Raw genomic sequence first — 14,122 nt, 5'->3', positions numbered from 1 at the left:
CAAATAGAGGTGAAGCTATGCTAGATTGGGAAAAAAATCGATCAAGTGTACATGAGAAGAATTTGGGTGTTTAGATGATGTTATAGATGACATTGTACATGTATATATATTCGGCCATCAAAGTGAGTATGTAGGTGATGTTGAATCAAATTTTGGTGCACATTCGGTTATGTATATATATATATATACATAAGTATGCCCATTCGTGATGTTACCTTTAACTATGTGTATAATAGACTAAATGGGTAGTTAGTAAGAGTGGTTGCGAATATACAAACATACATATGCATGTGTAGTTGAGTTATAAATGTTTAGCAAGATGACTAAACTAGTTAATTTATTTATTAAGCACGAGAAGTTAAAGAAGGGAATCAAGCAAGGGCAAAGCCAAGGACATCGAGTAGCCAGGGTCGGAACCGTTATACCCAACACAAGGTAAGTCCTTAAGCACTTTTTGCTAGAACTCCTTGGATAGATATTTTTCAGAATGATTCCCTTACTTAATAATATGACCATATGTACAATTTGAGTTAAGTAAATTGCTTTACCATGATGAAGCAACATAGGGCACTATGTGTGAAAAATTATGTGGCACTATGTGTGCTGATTGGGAGGTTGAAGCATGAGGGAATCTCAAATGCACTATGTGTGCGATTTACTATGGCACTATGTGTGCGATTTACTATGACACTATGTGTGCGAACATAATAAGCACTATGTGTGCAACATTCGGTTGTTGATATAAATTGTGCATGAACGAGGTAAGTGATTAAGCTACTAACTAAATATCGAAATCGAGATTGTGCGGTATATGCATAAATTTATCTAGTGCATCGTTGTTCCAAACTTGAGGAAATGGATCTAAATCGATTGGGCTGACTTGGCATTTGATTTGATCGAAGGACTTGGCATGAGATCGAACCAAAAATTTAAGAAATTGTAGCATAGTTTGTTATGGTTGGAAAAATTGATTTTGTATTATTTGTTTTCCACTTATGATCGTTATTGTTGGGCGGTAGAGTAGTGCTTATGACTTACTGAGTTATGTACTCATTTGGTGTGCTTATTTGTTGCTTATTTAGGTTCTTGATCCATTTTGTGTGCTCGGGACCGTCGTCGAAGTCATCACACCGGCTAGCAACTTTTGGTATCTTCTTTTAGTTGGTCTAGGAGAACATTTCGGCATGTCTAGGCTATTATGTTTTGTTGAAATTGGGTATGTAAACTTTAGCCATGCGAAAATGGCATAATGTTCGGTTGGATTTGGTTCTATGATGTTTGGACACAAGTCTCGGTAATTCGGTTTTGGTTGAGTATTGGTCGAGGCCTACTCGATTATTATGCCATATGTCATGGCCGATTATTTTCGGTGTTAAATTCATGATTTGGTAATAGTGTAGTAGGGAGATGCTCGGTGATGATTAACCCTTGGCATGGCTAGTCATGATCATAATTTGTAATATGTATGATGAATTATTAGTTAGATCAAGGAAAAATCATGAAATAGGCATAGTTGCTTTAGTAACAGATGCTGACAGCAGCAGTGATGTGAGATTGAAAAATCACTAAAAATAGTAGAAATGGAATTAAATAATGAATCAATTATGTAATCGAAGCTTGATGAGTCTATTTCCATATGGAAGAAACAAAACTACCATATGAGCTGTATGTTAGGAGATAATTAAATTCTTGTGAAACAGGGCCAGAGCGATTTCTGGATTCCCTGTTTCGACTTAGAAAATTCACCGTAAATTTTATCGAGATAATTAGAAGTCGTGCCTTATATTTACAGATTCATTATCGAGTCTAGTTTCATTAGAGACAAACGGCATAGGCATTGAAGCCCTTTACAGGGAGATATTTAAATCGTAAGGCACAGAGGTCAGTGTAGTTGAACCTTGAAACAGGGGAGACTTTAATGAATAAACTTTACTAATTGGCCCAACCAAAAATTATACAAAAATTCCCCTATATAGATATATGAGTCTAGTTTCGGAAAAAATTTACGGAATTGGATTTCGAGTTCCAGAACTCAAGATATGATTTTTAAGGCGACTATGATACAGTTAGCCAGCTTGCCTGGAACAAATAAAAAAATTAAATAATAAATAGGGGGAAATAAATGAAGTAAGCTCGGTAACACCTCGTATTCGATTTCCGGTAACGGCCACAGGATTGGGGTGTTACACTTAGGGAGGCTCAATCATCCAAATGAATCAACGGATTACCCGTCCGGGCTAAATCCTTTCTGGAACACATGCAGGATCTCAGTTTGCTTGTAAATCATGGTTTATCCATCAAATTCCCTTTTTAACCTCAACCGAGACATTTTTCGACAAATCATTTTCAAAGATGCATTTCATGTAATTTCATGCCATCAATAAATGCACTTATCATGCACTCATAAATCATACAATTAGGCATGTTAGGAGTTTACTTTAAGTTATCTGAACTTACTTGTCGAAATCTCGTCAAGTACAACCGTGTAGCAATTCATACAACCCATGTAATAGTAATTTAACACTCAATTCATGTAACAATAATTTGCCATTCAATTTCACATGACACAGCAAGCATTACATTTTTCCATATCATACACACCATCCATCAACGTCTCTTAAACATATTAAATCATGCAATTTATGCCATATCAATAGAGAATTACAATTCATGCATGATATTGCATTATTATTAACACACGAACTTACCTCAATCCAGAAACGACAATTTACCATTTTAGCCCATAACCTTGTATTTTCTCGATTTAAGCCCGAATCTCGATTTCCTTGATCTATAATATCACATTTAGCCTACTAATTAGTCACATTATTCATACAGGTCCAAAAATCATATTTTTACAAATTTGTATTTTGACCCCTAAACTTTTACATATTTGCACTTTTTCCCCAAGGCTCGAAAATTAAAATTCATCCTATTTTCTTATGTTTTATGACATGCTGATCATTTTTCCCTTCTATGGAAACATCAAATTCTCACTCTAACATTTACTTATCAACATTAGGTTTTTTTATCGATTATGTCATTTTACTTGTTTTCACGTAAAATCACTTAGCAAAAGTCGTTTAACACAATTTCAAGCTTCATATTATACCATTAAATGTCAAAATACATGCATATCATTCATGGGTAAATTTTTAAACAAAAACCCTAGCTCAAATAAATGGTAGAAATAGCTAGAACATGCTAGCGGGACTTCAAAAATGTAAAGAACATTAAAAAGGGGCTCGAGATCACTTACAAATGAGCTTGGAAAGATTGAAAACCCAAGCCATGGTGTTTTACATGAGACTTTCAGCCATGAGGAAGAAGATGAGAAAATTTGGCTTATTTTGGCATTTTTAATTCATTTAATTACCAATTTACTAAAATGCCCTTAATGAAAAACTTTTAAAAACCTATCATACCATGTCCATTTTTTTCCACAAACTTCAAAATGGTCTAATTACCATTAAAGGACCTTTAATTTAAAAACACATAACAATTAGACAATTCTAATATGTAGAACTCAACTTTTTTACTTTTTACAGTTTAGTCCTTTTGACCAAATTGAGTGCCCAAACGTTGAAATTTTTGAACCAAATTTTCATGAAATAATTCCATGAAATCATAGACCATAAAAATATAATAGAAATGAGATTTTCCTCATCAAATTTGTGGTCCCGAAACCACTGTTCTGACTAGGCCCAAAATCAGGATGTTGCATACCCTTTTCTCAAATACTTCTTAGCAGTCAACGATGATACTATTACAGGCAGATTGTCAGACTCACTTGGCCCAACCTGAATAACATTCCCGTATTCACATTTCACCTTAATTACTTTCCTCCTGCAGTCCACTACAACACTATGAGAAGTCAACCAATCCATCCCAAGAATTACATCAAACTCATTAAATAACAATAACATCAAGTTAGCCGGAAAACAATGACCTTTGATTGTCAAAGGATAATTCCTACAAACTTGGTCCACTAGTACATATCTACCTAAAGGATTAGACACTTTGATCACAAACTCAGTGGACTCTACTAGCATGCTCATACGAGGTACCAATCCATACAAATATAAGAGTGGGTAGATCCTGGGTCAATTAATGCAATAACAGATATATCATGGACAGAAAAAGTACCCGTGATCACATCGGGAGACTTTGCCTCTTCGGGAGACTCTGTCGTACCCCTTCCGCTAGCCCCACTCCCGAGGTTTTTTTGCGGTCTACCCCTCAACAGAGCACTACTTGTCTTCACTTCTTGCTTCTTTTCTCTATCTTCCATCTCAGGACAATCACGGATAAAGTGGTCTAGTGACCCACACTTGAAGCAGCCCCTCTCATTTCCTCGGCATTCACCAAAATGACGCCTACCACATTGTGAGCATTCTGGCCTATTTGGCCAAGCTACTGACGCTTGCAACTGATGTGGTCGGGGCTCTCAAAGTTGTGTTCTGCCGGTTCTTGTTTCTATTCAAAAACCCCACCAAAACATTCGATTGAGTGGTGAATTCCTTCGATCTCTTAGACGAGGACTGATGTGATTTCCCCATCTGTCTTTTCTTTGAGTCTCGCAACTCAAAAGCCACTTTCTGTCTTTCCTTAATCAACTCTTCCGCTTTACAGGCTCTTTCAACAAGTGCTACAAATTCCTATAGCTCTAAGATGCTAACAAACACTTGGATTTCTTTATTAAGTCCATCCTCAAATCTCTTACACATAGTAGCTTCTGTAGACACGCACTCCCGCGCGTTTTTGTTGAGTTTCACAAGCTCTCATTCATACTCCGTCACTGACCTACTACCTTGCTTTAACTCTAGGAATTCCTTCCTCTTCTGGTCTATAAATGTAACAGCCCGTTTTTAGGGTTAATCGGAACAGTGGTCTCAGGGCCACCAAATCTGATGAGTAGGTTTGTAAATATTATATTTAATATTTACGAGTTAATTGTGAGTTTAAAAAAGGTTTTTGATATTGTGATTTTTGTTTTATAAGGGATTTATTAAGTTCAAGTGTTATGACCCTAAGGTCAAGTGGGTTTAGAAAATGAGGTATCGAGACCTTGTTTCTATAAACCGAGTCATAAATATTTTTATAAATATTTACGGAGTGGCAATAACATGGTATTAAAGTTTCGTTGAAAAATTTTATCGTTTTGATAGTTAATTAAGCAAAAATGACTAAATCGTGCAAAGTGTAAAAGTTGTGTTCTATAAGTTAAAGATATTAAATGGCTATGGAATTAAATAGTAGGAGTTCTTAAGTGGTAATTATTCCATAATTGTTGATCGTGGAATTCCATGGCTTGGTATAATGGAAATTATTAATGTATATTAAGGTTAAATATGGTATTTGGTAATTACAATAAAATAAAATAAAATAAAAGCCAAATTACATGCTATCATCTTCATCAATAGCCGAATGTGACAAAGAAAATAATGTTCTCAAAGCTTTGAAGGTTCGGCCATGGTTGTTCATGCATGTAAGTCCATTTCGTTTCGGTTTTTAATAATTTTTACGTTTCTGAGATTGTTGCTTTGTGTTCTAGCTAGCTGGTACCTCCGATTTCAAAATTGTTAAAGTATCTGGATGATGCCATTGTTGAATATTTGAGTATCTTGATGTTTAATGATAGAAAATAAATCTTTGATGGTAGATTATTGAGTTTTGTTAAGTGAATTTTAGCAAAAAATGTCAATTTTGGACTAAATTGTGAAATATAATAAATTGTGTGGTAAAAGTGTGAATAAATAAAAAATATGGGCTGATATAAGCATGTATGAAATTTGGATAGCTTGGGCTATGATGAAATTGACTAAATTTGCATTTTACGAGCTTAGGGACTAATTTGTAAAAAGGTCAAAAGTGTAGGGGTAAAATAGTAATTTTACCAAAATATGAAATTGAGTTAAAATGAATAGAATATGAATTGAAATAGCTGAATTTGATTGATTAGATCAAGTTAAGCCTCGTACGAGTCTATATCGAGGGAAAAACAGAGTTTCTGATTAGTCAATCCATTTCAACGTTTTGACGATCCAGGTAAGTTCGTATGTATTAAGCATTGTTAAATTTATGCTTTTAATTCTTGATATTGTAATTTTCTATACGTGATTATTTTTATGGTTAACGACTTATCGGCTAAAATGGCACTTAGTGTGCGGTTCGAAAAAGCTTCGGCTAAAAGTGGCAGTTGGTGTGCAATTTGAGATAGCTTCATATATATATATATATATATATATATATATATATATAAATGACACTTAGTGTGCAAAGTATCGAAGATGGCACTTAGTGTTCGAAACATCCACAATAGCGATTAGCATGCGAGGTATCGAGTATGGTACATAGTGTGCGAGATATCGAAGATGCAACGACATTATGTATATGTATGAAATGGTAAGGATCGGTACAAGTATGTACAGAAACTCAACTTAATATGAAATCCATGAATGGTAAGTCCATGAGCATTGTGAAATGATGTTGTGTTAATTTGGTGAATAATGATATATGTTTATAAATGTATGGATTTTTAATTGAAAGAAAGGAAGGTGTGAGTTAGAGATTGAATAAAATATGAAATTGAAGCTTATTGACTCTAGTTTCTTATAAAAGAAACGGTGAAAGCAAAAAAAGTTTCATATTATAAGATATTTAAAGTTGTGTGAGACAGAGTCAGAACGATTTTGAAATCCCCTGCACTGATTTGAGAAAATCATTAAAAATTGTATAAAACTAGTTATGGGATATAATTTATATGAATATAATTCTTAATGAGTCTATTTTCAATAAAAATAGATAGGAACATCATCCGAGTCCTGTACTATGAGATAATTAATTTTTAGTGAAGAAAGGTAGAAGCTGTCAGGTAGCGAACAGGGATGATTTTAAAGAATAAACTGTATTTATTGGCTAAACTAAAAATTATGAAAATTTTATGGTAAGAATATATTTGAGTCTAGCTTCGAGAAAAATTAGCGGAACTTAATTTGTAATTTCGTAGCTCCAGATATAAATAAATTAGTGACTATGACTCGAGAAAATAGCTTGACCTGAACATAAGTAAAAATGCAAATATGGTTGTATTACCTTGAGAAGCAAGTTAATAAATTGCTTATTATTTTCATATGAACTTACTAAGCTTTATATCTTACTCCCCTTCCGTTTCATCTCTTATAGGTTTATTTAGTTAGCTTGGGTTGGAGATCACCAGAGATTCAATCATATATCAAGCTACCATTTTGGGTATAAGTATTCAAATACTTAAGTCTATGGCATGTATAGGGGCTTCATCTTTTGTAATTATGTCATTACTAATGTGGCCAAATGTGTTGGCCTATAAGGGTTATAGTTCAATTTGTGTATAGCCATGAACGGTGGCTTATGTTGATTATATGATTATACATGTGCCTATGTCATGGAGATGAGGCTTGTGATTGTGTGTATGTAATGAGTTATATTGTTGGTAGTGAATGCTTGATGGTTTAATTAAGATGAGATGATGTGTTGATAACTAAGGCTTAAATGTGTGATATGGGAGTAATCTTATAAACTTTGATGCATGAGAATTAGTAAATTTGAGCTTGACTAAGCATGATGTTTTAAGTATGTAAAATATGATATGAGGTTACAATGATCTTGTATTGTTTGTGGATGATTGAATGTTCAAACGTGCCATGTTAATGGTCAATTAAAAGTAAGCATGTGAGTTTGTTATTGAGGGTGGCAATTGGCTTGGAAAATAGCCTAAAAATTGTCCACATGGGCCATGTGTCCCCTGCATCATGTACTTTAGTTTTGAATTGGCCACACGGCCTGTGACATAGCCATGTGTCTCAACTGTGTGAGGGACACGGCCTGGAGGCACGGGCGTATGCCTTGGCGATGTGCCCTTATTTTTGTGATAACGTCATAAACAGATAGTTACATGGGCTGAGGACACAGGTGTGTCCCGAGCCACACAGACGTGTGACCCCCTATTTCATGATGAAATTTTTTAAGTTTTCTAAAAGTTTCAAAATTTCTTGGTTTAGTCCCGAACCACCCCCGATGTATGTTTTGGGCCTCGTAGCCGTATAAGGGATGCTATGCATGTGTATGAAAAGTTTTAATTTGGATGAAATTTTATGGCCTGGTTTTGTATTGATGTTTTGATGTAAGCCCGGTAATGCCTTGAACCCTGTTCTGACATTGGATACGGATAAGGGGTGTTACATTTAGTGGTATCAGAGCTATAGTTTAGTCGATTCTCTGGCTAACCTAGCGTATGTGAGTTTAGCTATACATGCAATATTACTACTCGTGATAGTGTGATATCTCCCGACTCTAACGAAATTGTTTTGTTAAGACAGAGGTGACTTCCAATCAAACTATTTTCAATAATGCGGAAAAATGATATTGAGAGGATTGAAACATGCTTATGATGTGTCAAAATTAAGAAAGTTATGAATAGAAGTTCATGATATTTATGTGCTAACGTAAGCAATGTGATAATCATAAGTTAAGAAATGTGGAAACGTGGAATGAAATGAAAGTTTATGTGGTGATAAGCTTATCTATGTGTGTTGGTATTCGTATGATGTTATGTGCCCAATCTATTTGATTAAGTGAATATGATAAGCTAATTTACTCAAGATGACGGAATGTTTGTTTATGTACACTTATCGAATGATGTATAATCAGTGTGTTTATATGATTAACTCTTATGTTTCAATTGCTAAATTAAAGGTATTATAATGTTATGTTTTATGGTTTTGATATGGAATCATAAATAATATAATAATATGAAATTGAATTGGAAGATCAAATTGAGTAGAACAAAGGAAATGAGTACAATTGTTCGATGATGAATTGATGGATAAGACCATGGACAAATTCCCAAGTGACCCTCTCTTTCGGTACGACAGATACGAGAGTATTCCACCACTGATAAGCCCAATCCCGTAGGAGTGACATTGCACACTTCACGAACTTTTCAGGTGCACACGATAGTTCATCGAATACCCTAATGGTATTCTCCAACCAAAACTCTGTTTTCTCTGGGTCGTCATCGATGTTATCCCGAAATTCTTTGGCCCCTTGTTTCTGGATCTTGTCTACCGGAGGCTTCTCCTTTCTAGACATGTCGTGCCTTGCGGAGCTACCGGGGCATATTGAGGAATTGGAGGAGGTGGGGGAGGTGGAGTGTTCGGGTTCGCACGAATGAACTTCGTGTACCAAGCATCCGTCATTCGGAGATAGGCTTCTCTAGCCCCTCTGCCTTGGCCTATAGTCACGGGCTCACTCTCAGCTGGCGCGGTCCCTTCGACGGGAGCCGGCGCGTTACCCTCTACATCATCTGCCGTAGCTCTATCAAGTTCCATTTACTATATAAAAAAAACATAATACATAATTGTCAGAAATCATCACAATACCAATATACAGTTATGACATGTATAGTTAGACCATACTCTCGCTAGGTTAGTCCTAGAACCGACTAAACCTGGCTCTGATACCACTAAATGTAACACCCCATATCTGTAACCCACGCCGGGGTAGAGTACAAGACTTTACCTAACGTGATCTCATGCACACAAACAATCTCGAGTCACCAAGACTCGGTCCAATCTAACAATTTTTCAATTTCTACTTTAACCTTTTTATTACGGGCCTACGAGACCCAAATCAACCATTGGAAACTAATTGGGACCATTCCAGGTCCTTAAACCAACTATGAAAAATTTGTCTTTGAAACAGGGCACATGTCCGTGTGGAAGGGCAACACACCCGTGTGACCATCTCGACATGGTCGTGCTGATGGCCCGTATGGCTCACACAGCCTAAACACCTAGGGACACACCCGTGTCCTTTACCCGTGTAAAATTAATTTCTAAGTCACACCTATAGGGGTTTTCACATGGCCAGACACACGTCCGTGTCCCCCACACGGCTAGGACACGCCCATGTGTTAGCCCATGTGCAAAAACCTGGGTATTCTATTTTTGACGTTAGCACTCCGAAAATGACACACGGCCATGGCACACGCCTGTGTACTAGGCCGTTTCCTCTACACGGCTGAGACACAAGGTCGTGACTCTGCCCGTGTGTTTATTACCATGAATATTGACATGAAATTTTTATATGCAGAGGACACACGGTTGGACTACACTCCCGTGTGGCAGACCGTTTGTCATACACAGCCTAGACACACACCCGTGTGTCTACCCGTGTGGACAATATAAGGCTATTTACCAAGCCTCATTGCCATCCTTACATGCTGAGTTCCATGCAAATACCAACCAATACCAAAACAAGCACAATTCATACGACCACATCAATCACAATAGGCATTCATTCAACTATGAAAATTCATCTTTTATAAACTCAAAATAAATATTAGCCACCAATTAATGCTTAATACAAAATGAACGGTTTCCAACCCAAGCCAACACATTTGGCCAATTCTCAAAGTCACAAAATAATAAAGTCTAAGCCTTAACATGCCATGTTCAAAAATATAAATCCAACTATACTAAAAGCTTCGGTCGATAGTGTGATCGATATTTTTGAATTCTAGAGATCCTTTGGCTAGTTAGGTGGCACTGCAAGAAAAATGGAAAGAAAAGGGAGTAAGCATAAAAGCTTAGTAAGTTGCACATAAATAATTATACAACAACAATTTATCAATAATCAACATACTCATAACACAAAGGTGGGCATAAGCACAACTTACTAGTTACCATCCATACAAGTCACATATTATATAATGAGCTCATATCTCATACGTACCAAATAGGTACCTGCACCACTCACCACAAGGCTATACTTTTCTTCATTAACCTAAAATCATGATTCTCGCCGTTGAACCATTTGGAACACTATCGGATATTCCATAAGCCTCAAACATGGGGCAAGTTGCCGATGCCATGTCCCGGACATGTTCTTACGCTGGCTATCATTATCGAGGCTGATGCCATGTCCCAGACATGGTCTTACACTAGCTCTCGCATATTCGTGCCGATGCAATGTTCCAGACATGGTCTACACTGACACATCTCGTAGCTGATGCATGTCCCAGACATGTGTTACACTGGCTTACGTCTCGAGACTGATGCATGTCCCAGACATGTCTTACACTAGCATTCGTCTCAATGCCGATGCCATGTCCTAGACATGGTCTTACACTGGCTCTCATAATATGGCCGATGCATGTCGCAGTCATATCTTACACTAGCTCACACCAGTAACCCAATTATCATGGCAAGAATATCCGATTTACTTCCTAAAGTTCCAACAGGAATTCTACTATCTCAATGATCAAAAACTTTCCATTAATTTTTTCAAAAATCCCCTTTATCCAAAGTTGGCCCAAACTAAAATCAAATTCAAAATTTGAAACCCCCAAATCTTTCAAACCTTTTACAAAAACCTAAAACTTTCCCCAAATAACAAAACCCTCCCAATTTAAAATTTAAGAAAATTTTTTTTTAACTCAAAGAAGTTTAAATTTTTTTTTCCAAAAATTTTTTTTCTTTAAGGTAAAACGGGGAAAAATTCTTCCCAAAATTTTGCCTTTTAAATTAACCAAAAGGGCCCTACATTTTTCCCACCTTATGATAAAAAATTTCAAATCAAGGCCCCCTTTATAAATCCCCCAATAAAAATTTAAACCCATTTCCTTAAATTCCCAACCTTTCCCAAAAACATTTTAAAATCCCCTTTTCCCCAAAAATTTCCCGTTCCATTTTTTTTTTCAAAAATTAAAATAAATTTTTCAAATTTTTTTCAACTTTAAAATTTAAAATTCCCTTGATAAGTTTTCTTTAAAAATTTTTATAAGTAACTTTAAATTTAAAAAAAAAAAAAATTTTAAGTCCCTTTTAAAAGGGCCTTTTATTGACCTTTAAAAAAATCCCCAAAATTTTAACCTCCCAAACCCAAATATAACCTTTAATTTTTTTGTTTTGGGGTCGAACCCCCCACAAACAAAATTCCACCAAAATTTAAAAAATAATAAAAAAAAAAAAAAATTTTTTAAAATTAAAAAAAAAATTTGTCCCAAAATTTCAAATTTTTTAAATTTAAATTAAAATTTTTGGGAATTAAATTTTAGAAGGGGAAAAGGGGCCCCAAAAATTTTAAAATTCCTTTGTTTTAAATCCCAAAAATAAATTTGGTAAAAAAAGGGCTTTTTTTTCAGGGGGGGAAAAAAAGCCAAACTTTATTTGGTTTTGCCCTTAAAAATTTTTCTAAAAAAACCCAATTTTTTTTAAAAAAGAAAAAAAGAAAAAAAAAAAGTAAAAAATTTCCCTTTTTGGGGGGGAGGGGAAAAAAATAAAAAATGTTTAAATTAAAAAAGGGGCCCAAAAAAAAATTTCATTTTTAAAAAAGAAATTTTTCTTAAATTTTTTTTTTTCTTTGGGTAAAAATTAAAAAACATTTTAAAAATTTGAAAAAAAAAATTTTTCCTTCCCAAGAAAAATTGAAATTTTCAAATAGGGTTTTAAAACAAAACCCCAATTGGGGGGGAAAAAAAATTTAAAAATTTAAAAAATTTTGTTCAAAAACCCATCCTCTAAATTTTAGGTTAATTTGGAAAAATTTTGAAAACCCTTTTAAATTATACTTTTTAAACCCCTGGGTTTTTTTTGGGTTTTTAAAAGTGAAATATTTTGCTTTAATAAACAAACAAAAAAGGGAAGAACCAAGGAAAGGAAACCAAACCGGGATTCTATAACCCCCTTTCCTTTTTGCCTGAAAAAATTTGAGGGTCCTTTTTTTTCCCCAAACCCTTTAAATCCCCTCAAAGGCCCTTTTTTAACCAACCTTAAAATTTTACCCCTAAGAAAAAATTAAAAAAAAAGTTTTGGAAATTTTTAACAATAAACCCTTTAAACATTAATCCCTTAAGAAAATTTCTTTTAATTTTTCCTTTTGGGATTTTTTCAAATGTTTTTAAAAAAAAACCAATTGTTTTTCTTTTTTTAAATTTTTTTAAATTTTAAGGAAATGGGCCCCAAAATTCCCTTTGGGTTTTATTTTAAACCCCAAAATTTAAAAAATGCTTTTTTAACTTAAGGTTTTTAATTCCCAAGAAACTTGGGCCCAAAAACGAAAACAAAAAATAATTTTAAAAGAAATTTTTTCATAATTTAAATTTAGTTTTAAAAAATATGAAAAAATTTTTGTTTTCGGATTTGAAATTTAAGATAAATGACCAATTAATCCCAAAGGAAAGAAAATTTCTTTTTTAAAAAAAGGAAAACCTTATTAAACTTAAATAGGGGAAAAAACAAACCCGGATTTGGGAAAAAAAAAAAATTTAAATTAAATTTTAAAGAAGGAAATGGTTTTTTATTTTGGGTTAAGGGAAAAATTTGGGATTTTAAAAAGAATTAAAAACCGGGGATTTTTTTTTTTTAAAAAAAATGTAAAATTTTCCCAAAAAAAAAAAAGGGAAAAAAGGGGTTTTTTTCAAAATTTTAAAATTTTTGGGTTTGGAAAATTTTTTAAAAAAAACCCCAAAAAATGGGAACGGAAAAATTGAAGGAAAAAATTTAAAATTAAAAACTTTTGGGAAAAAAAATTTTTAAAATTAAACCAAATTTTTAATTTTTCCCAAAAATTTTTAAAAAAATTTTTTTAATTTTAAAATTTTTTTTCTTGGGCCCCAGTTTTTTTTTTATTTAAAAAAACGGGGACAAACCCCGGGAAAACGAAATTAACACATTTAAACAAAGAAAAAACGGGGAAGCTTAAAAAACAAAAGGCTTAACCCCAAGAAAATTTGGAAAACTTTTTCCCTTTCCCCTTAAAATTTAAAGAAAAATTTGGGAATTGAAATTCTTTAAGTTAAATTTTGGGAACAAAAGAAAACAAAAATCCAAATTTGAATTTAAGGTTTTTCCCAATTTGGTTTCAATTTGGAAAACCCAATTTCTTTTTTCCCTTTCTTTTAACTTTTTGGAATTAAAGTTTTTTTCCATTAAAAAAAAACCCTGAAAGGGAAAATTTCTAAAAAGGGTTATCCCGGGAAAATAAAAATTTTTTAAAAATTTTAAAGGGGGTATGTGTTATTTAAATTTTTTTTTGAGAAAAAACTTAAAAACAATAAGTTTATTTTTAAAATTTTTTAAAA

The sequence above is a fragment of the Gossypium arboreum genome, chromosome 8, assembly GCF_025698485.1.
Source record: "Gossypium arboreum isolate Shixiya-1 chromosome 8, ASM2569848v2, whole genome shotgun sequence".
Taxonomy (NCBI): domain Eukaryota; kingdom Viridiplantae; phylum Streptophyta; class Magnoliopsida; order Malvales; family Malvaceae; genus Gossypium; species Gossypium arboreum.
This window is presented reverse-complemented; position numbering follows the sequence as displayed.